The sequence below is a fragment of the Oncorhynchus kisutch genome, linkage group LG17 (assembly GCF_002021735.2).
Source record: "Oncorhynchus kisutch isolate 150728-3 linkage group LG17, Okis_V2, whole genome shotgun sequence".
Classification (NCBI taxonomy): Eukaryota; Metazoa; Chordata; class Actinopteri; order Salmoniformes; family Salmonidae; genus Oncorhynchus; species Oncorhynchus kisutch.
This window is the reverse complement of record NC_034190.2, coordinates 8,493,818-8,508,309: the sequence shown is the minus strand read 5'-3', so window position 1 is coordinate 8,508,309 and position 14,492 is coordinate 8,493,818. Positions and strand designations below refer to the sequence as shown.

Below are 14,492 nucleotides of genomic sequence, written 5' to 3'. Positions count from 1 at the left end.
AAACTAAACATTTATTTTGTGCTGTTGTGAACTGTACAGCCTTCTAAAAGGAGAACACCAAAGAGGCAACCAAAGGGAAAAAGTTCCCAAAAATCCCAATTGACGCTTTGTCAACTTTAAAGCTATTTTCTTTTACTTTAAAAGGTCCCATGCAGCCATTATTTTTAAATATCTCAATATCAAATCAATTCTGGGTAACAATTAAGTACCTTAGTGTGATGGTTTTTAATTAAAATGGTAAAAAATATGTGCAAAAATAGCTTCTTAGCAAAGAGCCATTTCTCAAGCAATAATTTAGCTAGGACTGTCTGGGAGTGGTCTGAGTGGGGAGGGGGAAACTGAAAACTAGCTGTTATTGGCAGAGAGGTTTGGAACTCACTTTCTTATTGGTCTATTAACTCATTTACTGACTGGTGATGCCAAAACTCCATCTCACACAAAACAGGCATACATTTCAGGGTGTCTTTTCAAAACAGCTTTTACACTAAAAGGGCATTAGCATCATTATCATCATTTCCACAGTATTATTCCAACATCATACTGTGGAAACATAAAATACAGAAAAATAACTTTTTTGACTGCACTGGGCCTTTAACGCTGACTCGCTAATCAACTCTACTCTGTCTAATCAATCTAATCAACCCCAATTAATCCTAATCCTTTCTGTTACTGACTTCTTCTAGATAGAAGCATCATACACTACATGTCCAAAAGTATGTGGACACCTGCTCGTCAAACATCTTATTCCAAAATCATGGGCATTAATATGGAGTTGGTCCCCCCCTTTGCTGCTATAACAGCCTCCACTCTTCTGGGAAGGCTTTCCACTAGATGTTGGAACATTGCTGCTATAACAGCCTCCACTCTTCTGGGAAGGCTTTCCACTAGATGTTGGAACATTGCTGCTATAACAGCCTCCACTCTTCTGGGAAGGCTTTCCACTCGATGTTGGAACATTGCTGCTATAACAGCCTCCACTCTTCTGGGAAGGCTTTCCACTAGATGTTGGAACATTGCTGCTATAACAGCCTCCACTCTTCTGGGAAGGCTTTCCACTAGATGTTGGAACATTGCTGCTATAACAGCCTCCACTCTTCTGGGAAGGCTTTCCACTCGATGTTGGAACATTGCTGCTATAACAGCCTCCACTCTTCTGGGAAGGCTTTCCACTAGATGTTGGAACATTGCTGCTATAACAGCCTCCACTCTTCTGGGAAGGCTTTCCACTCGATGTTGGAACATTGCTGCTATAACAGCCTCCACTCTTCTGGGAAGGCTTTCCACTAGATGTTGGAACATTGCTGCTATAACAGACTCCACTCTTCTGGGAAGAGCCACAAGAGCATTAGTGAGGTCAGGCCTGGCTTACAGTCGGCGTTCCAAGTCATCCCAAATGTGTTCGATGGGGTTAAGGTCAGGGCTCTGTGGAGGCCAGTCAAGTTCTTCCACATTGATCTCAACAAAATCTCTTAGGCTTGTGTACGGCTGCTCGGCCATGGTAACCCATTTTATGAAGCTCCCGATGAACAGTTCTTGTGCTGACGTTAGTGAGTGTTGCATCTGAGGACAGAATTTTTTTACGGTCCAGTTCTGTGAGCCTGTGTTTGCCTACCACTTCGCGGCTGAGCCGTTGTTGCTCCTAGACGTTTCCACTTTACAATAACAGCACTTACAGTTGACCGGGGCAGCTCCAGCAGGGAAGAAATTTGACGAACTGACTGGTTGGAAAGGTGGCATCCTATGACGGTGCAACATTGAAAGTCGCTGACCTCTTAAGTACGAGCCATTCTACAGTCAATGTTTGTCTATGGAGATTGCATGGCTGTGTGCTCGATTGTATACACCTGTCACCATCGGTGTGGTTGAAAAAAAAACTAATCCACTCATTTGAAGCGGTATCCACATACTTTTAGCCATGTAGAGTACAGTATATTCTGTATAGCGGTCCATCTCTATAGATGAGTAAACACTGCCCCCTTTGGTAGAAAAGTATAAATACATGAAAATGAAGGACATTGTGAAGTTGCCTCTGCTGCTCTGCCATGCCAGGTACAAATGGATGACTGTTATGTAGCTGGTGGTTGGAACGCAGTGTAGTAGCCTAATACAAGTAGCCTAATACAAAAACACATAACTACAAACCTGTAAAGTCAGGGTGATCTAAAATGAATGGATACAATATGCAGAAATAATCATGTAAATAAAATAGTAAGTATAAATAGTCATTTCAATACGCTGCTTCCTTCACTCCAGTTCTGATGAAGCCCCTTTCTTCCCCCAGTGTGACTACAACAACAACGACGACTAAAAACAAACACAAACAGTCAAAAGGTGTGAATATCATCTAGAAGAATAGATAATGAAGCAATTTCTTCAAAGAGATATTACATTGGCCCTCAAATGTTTGGATGGAATCATATCTTTTTTACACTTAAATTGAAAAAATACTTTTCACATTGAGAGGGAAAATAAATATTACAAACTTTTTGTACTGTACAAGAGATGAAACCAAAATTGGTTGTAAAGTTGTTTGATTTGAAGAGGGATCCTCGTATCATGATGGTTTAATAAGAGTTACAGAAAAAATCACCCACAATCCCTTGTTATCATCCCCCCTTCAGAATAAGAGTCCCTTCAAAGTTGACCTTGAAGATACTGATTTTCCAATTACGACGAGAAGAAAAATCTTAGAAAAATATGAACAAAGTCCCTGCAATCTCTACACAATTAAAAGACCAAATGCCATTTGAAAATTCTCGTTAAAATCTCCAGAAAAATGGGAGAAAGGGGAAAAAAATTCAAATACTTTATTTCAATATTTTTGATGTTTGGAAGATCCAGTTCAGTCATTCGGGATTTGGCAGTAGAGTGGAAGGGAGAGCGACCGAGAGGGATTGTTCTGGGAGTTGTCTGGAGAGTTATGTTTGTTCCCTTCTCCTTCAGTTAAACTCCATTGGCTGGGAGGATCAAAGTTCATAGTTCAAAAGTGAAGCTTGTTCACTCTGGTTGGTTGGACTGGTCCAGTCTGGTGTGGTGTGTGTGTGTCTGTCTGCAAGGCAGTGCAGTTGGGTGGTGTGAGGGAATGGGGCTCTGAGGTAAACATGTAGGAATGGTGGTGACACAAGCGAACAAGGGAGGGTTGGGGGGCTGTATGTGAGTTGATCTTCCTCAGGCGCCGTGGTAGTTTTGGCCCCCAGCTTGACAGACAGTGGACAGAGAGAGACACAACTTCAGTAACATTACCTCAACATTCCCCTGATTCGACACTCAAGATAAAAAGTGTAAAAACAGAAAAGACTCCACAAAAGAAGAACCGCACGCATGTCGTCACAATGATGAAGGCATTTTAAAAAGAGCAGGATGCAGACAGGGAGGGTGGAGCATTGCAGGAGCCTGGTGGAGACAAGGAACGGGTGGGGTCGGAGGGCGAAGCAGAGAGGGAGGGAGGGAATAGAATTGTTAGGGGTGTTCTCTGGCTTCACTGATGTAAACACTGTTAGGTTGAAGGAATGTGTAAGTTAAACAAAGCAGGACTCCATGAACACAGGGCTCCATGAACACAGGGCTCCATGAACACAGGGCTCCATGAACACAGGGCTCCATGAACACAGGGCTCCATGAACACAGGGCTCCATGAACACAAGGCTCCATGAACACAGGGCTCCATGAACACAGGGCTCCATGAACACAGGGCTCCATGAACACAAGGCTCCATGAACACAAGGCTCCATGAACACAGGGCTCCATGAACACAGGGCTCCATGAACACAGGGCTCCATGAACACAGGGCTCCATGAACACAGGGCTCCATGAACACAGGGCTCCATGAACACAGGGCTCCATGAACACAAGGCTTCATGAACACAGGGCTCCATGAACACAGGGCCTGAACACAAAGCTCCATGAACACAGGACTCCATGAACACAGGGCCTGAACACAGGGCTCTATGAACACAGGGCTCCATGAACACAGGGCTCCATGAACACAGGGCCTGAACATGGTGGGACCGGGAGGGCACTCTCTCTCCCTGTCTCTCCTCCCTGTCTCAGGAGGGGAGGGGGTACCGTGTGTGTACATACCACACCACACTGGCAGCTGGCTAAACAGCACCAGACTCCGAGGCTACATCCCAAATGGCACCCTATTTATTGAACTACGTTTGACAAGAAACCTAGTCAAAATTAGTGCACTATATAGAACCTGGTCACTTTGTAGGGAATAGGGTGCCATTTGGGATGTAGACTGAGCCTGGGTGCTTTAACTGGACACAAACATGCAGGGCTACAATTAAAACCACATGGGCACCAGTGTTTACAGACCGCGTGCAGAGATGAACAGATTAATGTAGGAATAGGCCTGAGTGAACTGTGAGTTGAAATATACATATGCATTGTCCAGTGTCAGTAGCATGCAGTGCTTTGAACTTGGGAGGAGGGATTTTATTGTAATGCTGAATGGCACACAGTTCCCTATACAGTACATTCAGACCGCGTTGATAGTTTCCACATTTTGTTATGTTACAGCCCTATTCTAACATAGATTATATAAAAAATATTTTTTAAATCCTCATCAATCTACACACACAATACCCTATAATGACAAAGTTTTTGTTTTTATGTTTGCAAATGTATAAAAAATACCTTATTTTACTAAAGTATTTGCTATGAGACTCAAAATTGAGCTCAGGTGCATCCTTTTTTCCATTGATCCTCCTTGAGATGTTTCTACAACTTCTTTGGAGTCCATCTGTGGTAAATTAAACTGATTGGACATGATTTGGAAAGGCACACACCTGTCTATATAATGTCCCACAGTTTTTATTTTATATAACTAGGCAAGTCAGATAAGAACAAATTCTTATTTATAAAGACGGCCTAAGAGTGCCTTGTTCAGGGGCAGAACAACATATTTTTACCTTGTCAGCTCGGGGATCCAATCCAGCAACCTTTCGGTTACTGGCCCAATGCTCTAACCACTAGGCTACCTGCTGGTTACTGGCCCAATGCTCTAACCACTAGGCTACCTGCTGGTTACTGGCCCAATGCTCTAACCACTAGGCAACCTGCCGCCAGTTGACAGTACATGTCAGAGCAAAAACCAAGCCATGAGGTTGAAGGAATTCTCCGTAGAGCTCCGAGACAGGATTGTGTCGAGGCACAGACCTGGGGAAGGGTAACAAAACGTGTCTGCAGTATTGAAGGTCCCCAGGAACACAGTGGCCTCCATCATTCTTACATGGAAGAAGTCTGGAACCACCAAGACTCTTCCTAGAGCTGGCCGCCCGGCCAAACTGAGCAATCGGGGGAGAAGGGCATTGGCATTGCTCTGACAGAGCTCCAGAGTTCTTCTGTGGAGATGGGAGAACCTTCCAGAAGGACAACCATCTCTGCAGAAATCCACCAATCAAGCCTTTATGGTAGGGTAGCCTAGTGGTTAGAGCGTTGGACTAGTAACCGAAAGGTTGCAAGTTCTAATCCCCGAGCTGACAAGGTACAAATCTGTCGTTCTGCCCCTGAACAGGCAGTTAACCCACTGTTCCTAGGCCGTCATTGAAAATAAGAATTTGTTCTTAACTGACTTGCCTGGTTAAATAAAGGTAAAATAAAAAATAAAAAAATAAAAAAAGTGGCCAGACGGAAGATACTCCTCAGTAAAAGGCACATGACAGCCCATATGGAGTTTGAGAAAAGGCACCTACAGGACTTTCAGACCATGAGAAACTAGATTCCCTGGTCTGATGAAACCAAGATTGTACTCTTTGGCCTGAATGCCAAGTGTCACGTCTGAAGAAAACCTGGCACAATCCATATAGTGAAGCATGGTGGTGGCAGCATCATGCTGTGGGGATGTTTCTCAGCGGCAGGGCCTGGGAGACTAGTCAGGATCGAGGGAAAGATGAACGGAGCAAAGTACAGAGAGATCCTTGATGAAAACCTGCTCCAGAGCACTCAGTACCTCAGACTGGAGAGAAGGTTCACTTTCCCCTGCGGGGAATAGGGTGCCATTTGGTGCCATTTGGGACTCCCTTGACCGTGGATCCCTTGATCTCATAGTCTTTTTGCAGGACCAGTTAGCATATTGTTTTAGGGTCCTGATTGCTTTAGTGTGGTGATTAGGGTGGCGACTATAACCATTACACCTAGGACTGGGCGGTATAACATATTTTACTATATACCGGTATTGATGCACGGACTGGTTTGGGTTTTTGCTTTATCTTCTATAGCGGTATTTGAATGTTTGGTTTGTTTAATGTGATGCGCCGTGTGTAGCGTAAATTTTTATAGTTTACTTCACTACTTGAGTCATCTCTCTCTGCTCTCTTTCGCCACGCCTCTCTCTGCTCTCTCTTTCCACACAGACCTAGACACCCCTGTCACTCAGGGAGCGCATTTGAAGATTCTTGCCTTTAGTCTGCATGGTCAATGAAGCACATGCAACAATGTTGATGACTACGACGTTGTTTCCACTTTGCTTCTTAATATAAATCCACTAGCGTTCTATAACACGTTCTATTACATCTGCAAACAGCTAGTCTGTCTTTTCTTAGCAAGTTGTGGCTAAATCGTGTTTGTGAAAATGCTAATCGCTGGTTAGCTAAACATAGCTAGCCTTACAGCCTAAAAATACCAGTGATGGTGTAGACCTAAATCAGCATGTTTCCAAATCAAAGAGGAATAGGTGAAGCATGAATATGTTGGCTACATGAAGTAGCTAAGAGAAAACATTTAATGTAGCCAAAGATTATAGGGTCCCCTAGGAAACACTGACCAACACTTTGGTTCCTACCCTGTCACAATAACTCCTCCCTGGCATTTTCATTCACTGTTATGTTAAACAACACTGTATTCAAAGTGCCCACTATTATCTTCTAACTATATAATTAGAATAATCATTCTATTTTCATGATTCCAAGTATTTTGATCTAAATCGCAAGTCAAATCACAATTACAACATTTGGTTAAAAATAAGGCCTTGATTTTATTTTGCCTAAATCGTGCAGCCCTAGTGTGGAAATCCTCTCAAACGAGTGCAGGAAATGCTGAAATAGATGAAAATGCAGAAAAAAATATTTGGTTGAAGTTTAATTGAACAGTATAAAACAATCAATTAAAATCACTTACAATGTATGTTGCCACTCAAGGGTCACGCACAAAGCAAACTTTCATTATTCAAAAACTTTAAATACCGCCAAATACCGTTGTACTGTCAACAATGTAGGATTAGGGGTACTACTGGCCTGGTTTTAGGAGAGGTGAGCTGAGCCTGGGGTTAATCTGGGGTTAGGGGTACTACTGACCTGGTTATAGGAGAGGTGAGCCTGGGGTTAATCTGGGGTGATCTCTGTTTCCTGATGCACCACCACTTTGGTCACAGACATGTCCGGGTGCTGCTCCTTCGCCTCCTTGATGGCCTGGGCCAGAGCCTGAGAAGATGGAAAACACACACACACACACACACACACACACACACACACACACACACACACACACACACACACACACACACACACACACACACAAAGGAAGTTTCAATACATTGAGATTGATGGCACTAATAAAAAAGACTATACATACATTAAACACAATCACCCCACAGGCAAATACAGTCGCTAAAACCCACACGACTACAAGAGTTGGAAACGTTCATTACCCAAGCAAACAGTCAAAGGGGTACCACATTTGGACAAGCCTGCGTTTAGTTCACATCACCAACCAAGCTCTTTTCTTTTTTTTTTTAACTTTTGATTTGCGCCACTAATACAGAGGACTTGAAATGTTAGATTATGTGTAATAGATCTAAACCAGACGAATAATATATTGTTACTCCACTGAAGTGGTCTCTAACGGAATACATAGTGAGCCAGCTAGCACAGAGCCAGGGGCTAGAAGTAGAAATCTGTCCCCCACCTTGTCGTGATCAATCTCTGTGTCTCCAGTTATAACAATCCTCTTCTCAATGCGAGTCTCAGAGATCCCTCCTTTCACCGTCTGAAAGAGAGAGAGAGAAAATAAAGAGATTGAGAGAGAGAGAGAGAGAGACAGAGAGAGAGAGAGAGAGAGAGAGACAGAGAGAGAGAGAGACAGAGAGACAGAGAGAGACAGACAGACAGACAGAGAGAGAGAGAGAGACAGAGAGACAGAGAGAGAGAGAGAGAGAGAGAGAGCGAGACAGAGAGGAAGTCACAATCAGATGAGCTCCTGCATTTTTCAGCATTTTCTTTAAAAAAGATAGATTAGAAGTTAGATAAACTTAGATTTTTTGTCAGGAACACATACTGGATTCTACCCTCTACAACATAACCCCTACTTCAAATCAAAACTTAAAACCTACAACCTGATTTTGGACGGAATTACGGAATCACCTGGAAGGTTCACAACTACCAAGATTTGTTTCTCTATACAGCAAATTCTCTGGAAAACAACAGAAACCTGAAATCACCATCCAACCTGGAACTGACTTGATACAGCTTCAAATAGCACTGACGTGTCAAGTGAGAGGTGTCAAAGCTCATTAGCCCAACAATGGCAGGAGAGTCACACAGTCTACCCCAACCAAATGGAGAGGCCTTAGAAGCTCCCTCCCGCTGTTCAGAGGTAATTAAAATACAGTACCCTCTGCATGTAAAGAATGAAAAGGCAAGAAAAGATTACAAAATGAAGCTCCTTATGGAAAATCAAGAGACACTTTTTGCTGACTATTACAAAAATGGGAACATCAGCAACCTTATCTTCCACACAAACCATCCCCTGGCATGGCACAGTGCTATATTAGCACACTACCCCTCTGTTACGAGAGGGGGGATTAACGAGGGGTGGAAACTCAGAATACTTGACAACGAGGACTCTGAGTTAAGTAATATAAATATCTATAAGTCCAGAACAGTGATGGTACAGCGTAACCACAAACAGTTTCAGCTGGACTTTCACCTAATCAAAGAATTAGCTCAGCAGGAGAAACTCTCCCTTGATAAAGATACCCCCACCCCGAGAGGATCAGACCAGACCTCTTCATTATGTAACCCCACAGATGAGCAACCCCCAGCGGAGGGTCAACCTCCCAGCACAGATTACCACTCCCTCATTGAAATGAAGGACAAATTCACCCAGCTGGAGATAAGGCAGGTGGAGCTGGAACAGCAGGTGATTACACTTCAGTCAGCACAGACCCAGACAACAGTCCAGCACAACAACAGCCCCTTAACCAGACCCGGAGAGCTGGAGGTGGACAGAGACATATCTGCACTTTGGACAGTGGTGAGACAAATACAACAGGAGAAAGAGGAGCAGAACAGAGCACTAGAGGAGAGTATCAGACTGCTGGTGGAGGAGAGGTTGAGGGGGATGGAGGAGAGGGTGAGGGGGATGGAGGAGAAGTTGAGGGGGACGGCGTGTGACAGAGAACAACCCACTAGAGAGGTGGCCACCCCCACAGAGAAGCCAGCAGAACAGCCCACCTCAGCACCCAACAAAAGTCTCGACACCACAGCAGAACAGTCCACACCAGACCCTGACCATAGAGTCGACACCACAGCAGAACAGTCCACACCAGACCCTGACCATAGAGTCGACATCACAGCACAACAGACAAATGAAGAACCCCAAGCCCAGAGGCTCTCACCCCCTCTGAGCACCCCCCCTGTCAGCCACCCTGATAGCCCTTCTGTCAACCCCCCCACACCCACTGAGGACAAACACAAGACACAGATTGTACTACTTATGGACTCAAATGGGAAATATATAGAAGAAAAAATACTTTTTCCCAAACACAGTGTGTCTAAACTCTGGTGTCCAAACACCCAGCGTGCCCTAGACCTTCTGTCTGAGGCCAAACTAGGCTCACCCAGCCACATAATAATACACACAGGCACAAACGACCTGAGAGCACAGCAGGAAAGAGTGGCCACAGCACTGAAGGGAGTGATTGAAAAGGCGTCTTCTACTTTCCCCAACGCACAAGTGGTTATCTCCACCCTGCTACCACGAAAAGACTTCCACCCCGCCACAATACAGCGGGTAAATGCAAGTATTTCCCGTGACTGTGCCTCAAAACCAAACGTTTTCCTGGCCCACCACTCCACCCTGGACTTGAACAGCCTCTATGACCAGGTCCACCTCTACAAGGCAGCAGTGCCCACCTTTGCCCGGACTCTAAAGGACATCGCTCTCAAACGTATCCCCAACACTCCACACAGGAGCAACAGATCAATAGACACCCCACCCAGACCAGCGAGACACCCTCCCAGATCTGCAGGACCTCCCCCTGGACCTACACATAGAGGACCCACGCCAAGAGGAATTACATCCAGACCACAGTACACCCAGACACATCCACACCCCCACCCCAACCAATCAACACCCCCCCACGTCAACCATGCCCACACTCCATTTAGGCCCCCTCAGATCAGACCTATGCCACTCCTGCCCACCCCATGCACCCCACCCCTGCAAAGAGGGCCTCAACATGGAAGCCACACATACGCCCAGGTAGTGAGCGGGCAAACAGTCCCAACCCCCACTCTCACACTCGCCCAAGCCAATGGCATGTACCAGATGCTCAGCAGGCTTTGCTCACACTTACTGGCCTGAGGCTAAACCACGACCAACAACATTGGACACTCTATGGAACAAAAAGCCTTCACTATATTATCCTGGAATATCCAAGGCCTGAGGTCATCTGCCTTTGGCCTAAAGAGCAGAAACCCGGACTTCACCAAAGAAATCGGTAATACAGACATTGTCATCCTGCAAGAAACCTGGTATAGAGGAGATGGACCCACTGGTTGCCCTCTAGGTTACAGAGAGCTGGTAGTCCCATCCACCAAACTACCAGGTGTGAAACAGGGAAGGGACTCAGGGGGTATGCTAATTTGGTATAGAGCAGACCTAACTCACTCCATTAAATTAATCAAAACAGGAACATTCTACATTTGGCTAGAAATTCAAAAAGAAATTATCCTAACAGAGAAAAATGTCCTCCTGTGTGCTACCTATATCCCCCCACTAGAATCCCCATATTTTAATGAAGACAGCTTCTCCATCCTGGAGGGGGAAATCAATCATTTCCAGTCCCAGGGACATGTACTAGTCTGTGGTGACATAAATGCCAGAACCGGACAAGAACCTGACACCCTCAGCACACAGGGGGACAAACACCTGCCTGGAGGTGACAGCATTCCCTCCCCCATATGCCCCCCTAGGCACAACTATGACAACATAACCAACAAAAACGGGTCACAACTCCTGCAGCTCTGTCGCACGCTGGGTATGTACATAGTCAACGGTAGGCTTCGAGGGGACTCCTATGGTAGGTACACCTATAGCTCATCTCTTGGCAGTAGTACTGTAGACTACTTTATCACTGACCTCAACCCAGAGTCTCTCAGAGCGTTCACAGTCAGCCCACTAACACCCCTATCAGACCACAGCAAAATCACAGTCTACTTAAACAGAGCAATACTCAATCATGAGGCATCAAAGCCAAAGGAACTGAGTAACATTAAGAAATGCTATAGATGGAAGGAATGCAGTTTGGAAACCTACCAAAAAACAATTAGGCAACAACAAACTCAATCCCTCTTAGACAATTTCCTGGGTAAAACGTTCCACTGTAATAGTGAAGGTGTAAACTTGGCAGTAGAAAATCTTAACAGTATATTTGACCTCTCAGCTTCCCTATCAAATCTAAAAATCTCAAATAGAAAACCGAAGAAAATTAACAATAATGACAAATGGTTTGATGAAGAATGCAAAAATCTAAGAAAGAAATTGAGAAACCTGTCCAACCAAAAACATAGAGACCCGGAAAACCTGAGTCTACGCCTTCACTATGGTGAATCACTAAAACAATACAGAAATACACTACGGAAAAAGAAGGAACAGCATGTCAGAAATCAGCTCAATGCAATTGAAGAATCCATAGACTCTAACCACTTCTGGGAAAATTGGAAAACACTAAACAAACAACAACACGAAGAATTATCTATCCAAAATGGAGATGTATGGGTAAACCACTTCTCCAATCTTTTTGGCTCTATAACAAAGAATAAAGAGCAAAAACATATACATGATCAAACACAGATCTTAGAATCAACTATTAAAGACTACCAGAACCCACTGGATTCTCCAATTACATTGAAAGAGTTACAGGACAAAATAAAAACCCTCCAACCCAAAAAGGCCTGTGGTGTTGATGGTATCCTCAATGAAATGATCAAATATACAGACAACAAATTCCAATTGGCTATACTAAAACTCTTTAACATCATACTTAGCTCTGGCATCTTCCCCAATATTTGGAACCAAGGACTGATCACCCCAATCCACAAAAGTGGAGACAAATTTGACCCCAATAACTACCGTGGAATATGTGTCAACAGTAACCTTGGGAAAATCCTCTGCATTATTATTAACAGCAGACTCGTACATTTCCTCAATGAAAACAATGTACTGAGCAAATGTCAAATTGGCTTTTTACCAAATTACCGTACAACAGACCATGTATTCACCCTGCACACCCTAATTGACAATCAAACAAACCAAAACAAAGGCAAAGTCTTCTCATGCTTTGTTGATTTCAAAAAAGCCTTCGACTCAATCTGGCATGAGGGTCTGCTATACAAACTGATGGAAAGTGGTGTTGGGGGTAAAACATACGACATTATAAAATCCATGTACACAAACAACAAGTGTGCGGTTAAAATTGGCAAAAAACACACACATTTCTTCACACAGGGTCGTGGGGTTAGACAGGGATGCAGCTTAAGCCCCACCCTCTTCAACATATATATCAACGAATTGGCGAGGGCACTAGAAAAGTCTGCAGCACCCGGCCTCCCCCTGCTAGAATCCGAAGTCAAATGTCTGCTGTTTGCTGATGATCTGGTGCTTCTGTCACCAACCAAGGAGGGCCTACAGCAGCACCTAGATCTTATGCACAGATTCTGTCAGACCTGGGCCCTGACAGTAAATCTCAGTAAGACCAAAATAATGGTGTTCCAAAAAAGGTCCAGTCACCAGGACCACAAATACAAATTCCATCTAGACACTGTTGCCCTAGAGCATACAAAAAACTATACATACCTTGGCCTAAACATCAGCACCACAGGTAACTTCCACAAAGCTGTGAACGATCTGAGAGACAAGGCAAGAAGGGCATTCTATGCCATCAAAAGAAACATAAATTTCAACATACCAATTAGGATCTGGCTAAAAATACTTGAATCAGTCATAGAGCCCATTGCCCTTTATGGTTGTGAGGTCTGGGGTCCGCTCACCAACCAAGACTTCACAAAATGGGACAAACACCAAATTGAGACTCTGCACGCAGAATTCTGCAAAAATATCCTCCGTGTACAACGTAGAACACCAAATAATGCATGCAGAGCAGAATTAGGCCGATACCCACTAATTATCAAAATCCAGAAAAGAGCTGTTAAATTCTACAACCACCTAAAAGGAAGCGATTCCCAAACCTTCCATAACAAAGCCATCACCTACAGAGAGATGAACCTGGAGAAGAGTCCCCTAAGCAAGCTGGTCCTGGGGCTCTGTTCACAAACACAAACACACACTACAGAGCCCCAGGACAGCAGCACAATTAGACCCAACCAAATCATGAGAAAACAAAAATATAATTATTTAACACATTGGAAAGAATTAACAAAAAAACAGAGCAAACTAGAATGTTATTTGGCCCTACACAGAGAGTACACAGCGGCAGAATACCTGACCACTGTGACTGACCCAAAATGAAGGAAAGCCTTGACTATGTACAGACTCAGTGAGCATAGCCTTGCTATTGAGAAAGGCCGCCGTAGGCAGACTTGGCTCTCAAGAGAAGACAGGCTATGTGCTCACTGCCCACAAAATGAGGTGGAAACTGAGCTGCACTTCCTAACCTCCTGCCCAATGTATGACCATATTAGAGAGACATATTTCCCTCAGATTACACAGATCCACAAAGAATTCGAAAACAAATCCAATTTTGAAAAACTCCCATATCTACTGGGTGAAATACCACAGTGTGCCATCACAGCAGCAAGATTTGTGACCTGGTGCCACGAGAAAAGGGCAACCAGTGAAGAACAAACACCATTGTAAATACAACCCATATTTATGCTTATTTATTTTATCTTGTGTCCTTTAGCCATTTGTACATTGTTAGAACACTGTATATATATATATAATATGACATTGTATGTCTTTACTGTTTTGAAACTTCTGTATGTGTAATGTTACTGTTAATTTTTGTTGTTTTCACTTTATATATTCACTTTGTATGTTGTCTACCTCACTTGCTTTGGCAATGTTAACACATGTTTCCCATGCCAATAAAGCCCTGAATTGAATTGAATTGAATTGAGAGAGAGACAGAGAGAGAGAGAGACAGAGAGAGAGAGAGAGAGAGAGAGAGAGAGACAGACAGAGAGAGAGAGAGAGAGAGAGAGAGAGAGAGAGAAGAGGAGAGACAGAGAGAGAGAGAGAGAGAGAGA

The 14,492-nt window shown here is 44.0% G+C and overlaps 1 long non-coding RNA gene across 1 annotated transcript; it reads right to left on the bottom strand.

Annotated features, from left to right (window-relative positions):
- Positions 1-1,975: 1,975 nt before the first annotated feature.
- Positions 1,976-8,006, bottom strand: LOC116354512 (uncharacterized). Its single transcript, XR_004203839.1, has 3 exons — positions 7,909-8,006; positions 7,299-7,424; positions 1,976-3,197 (listed from the first exon to the last, which is right to left on the bottom strand). It is a non-coding gene; the product is annotated as an uncharacterized LOC116354512 (long non-coding RNA).
- Positions 8,007-14,492: the final 6,486 nt, after the last annotated feature.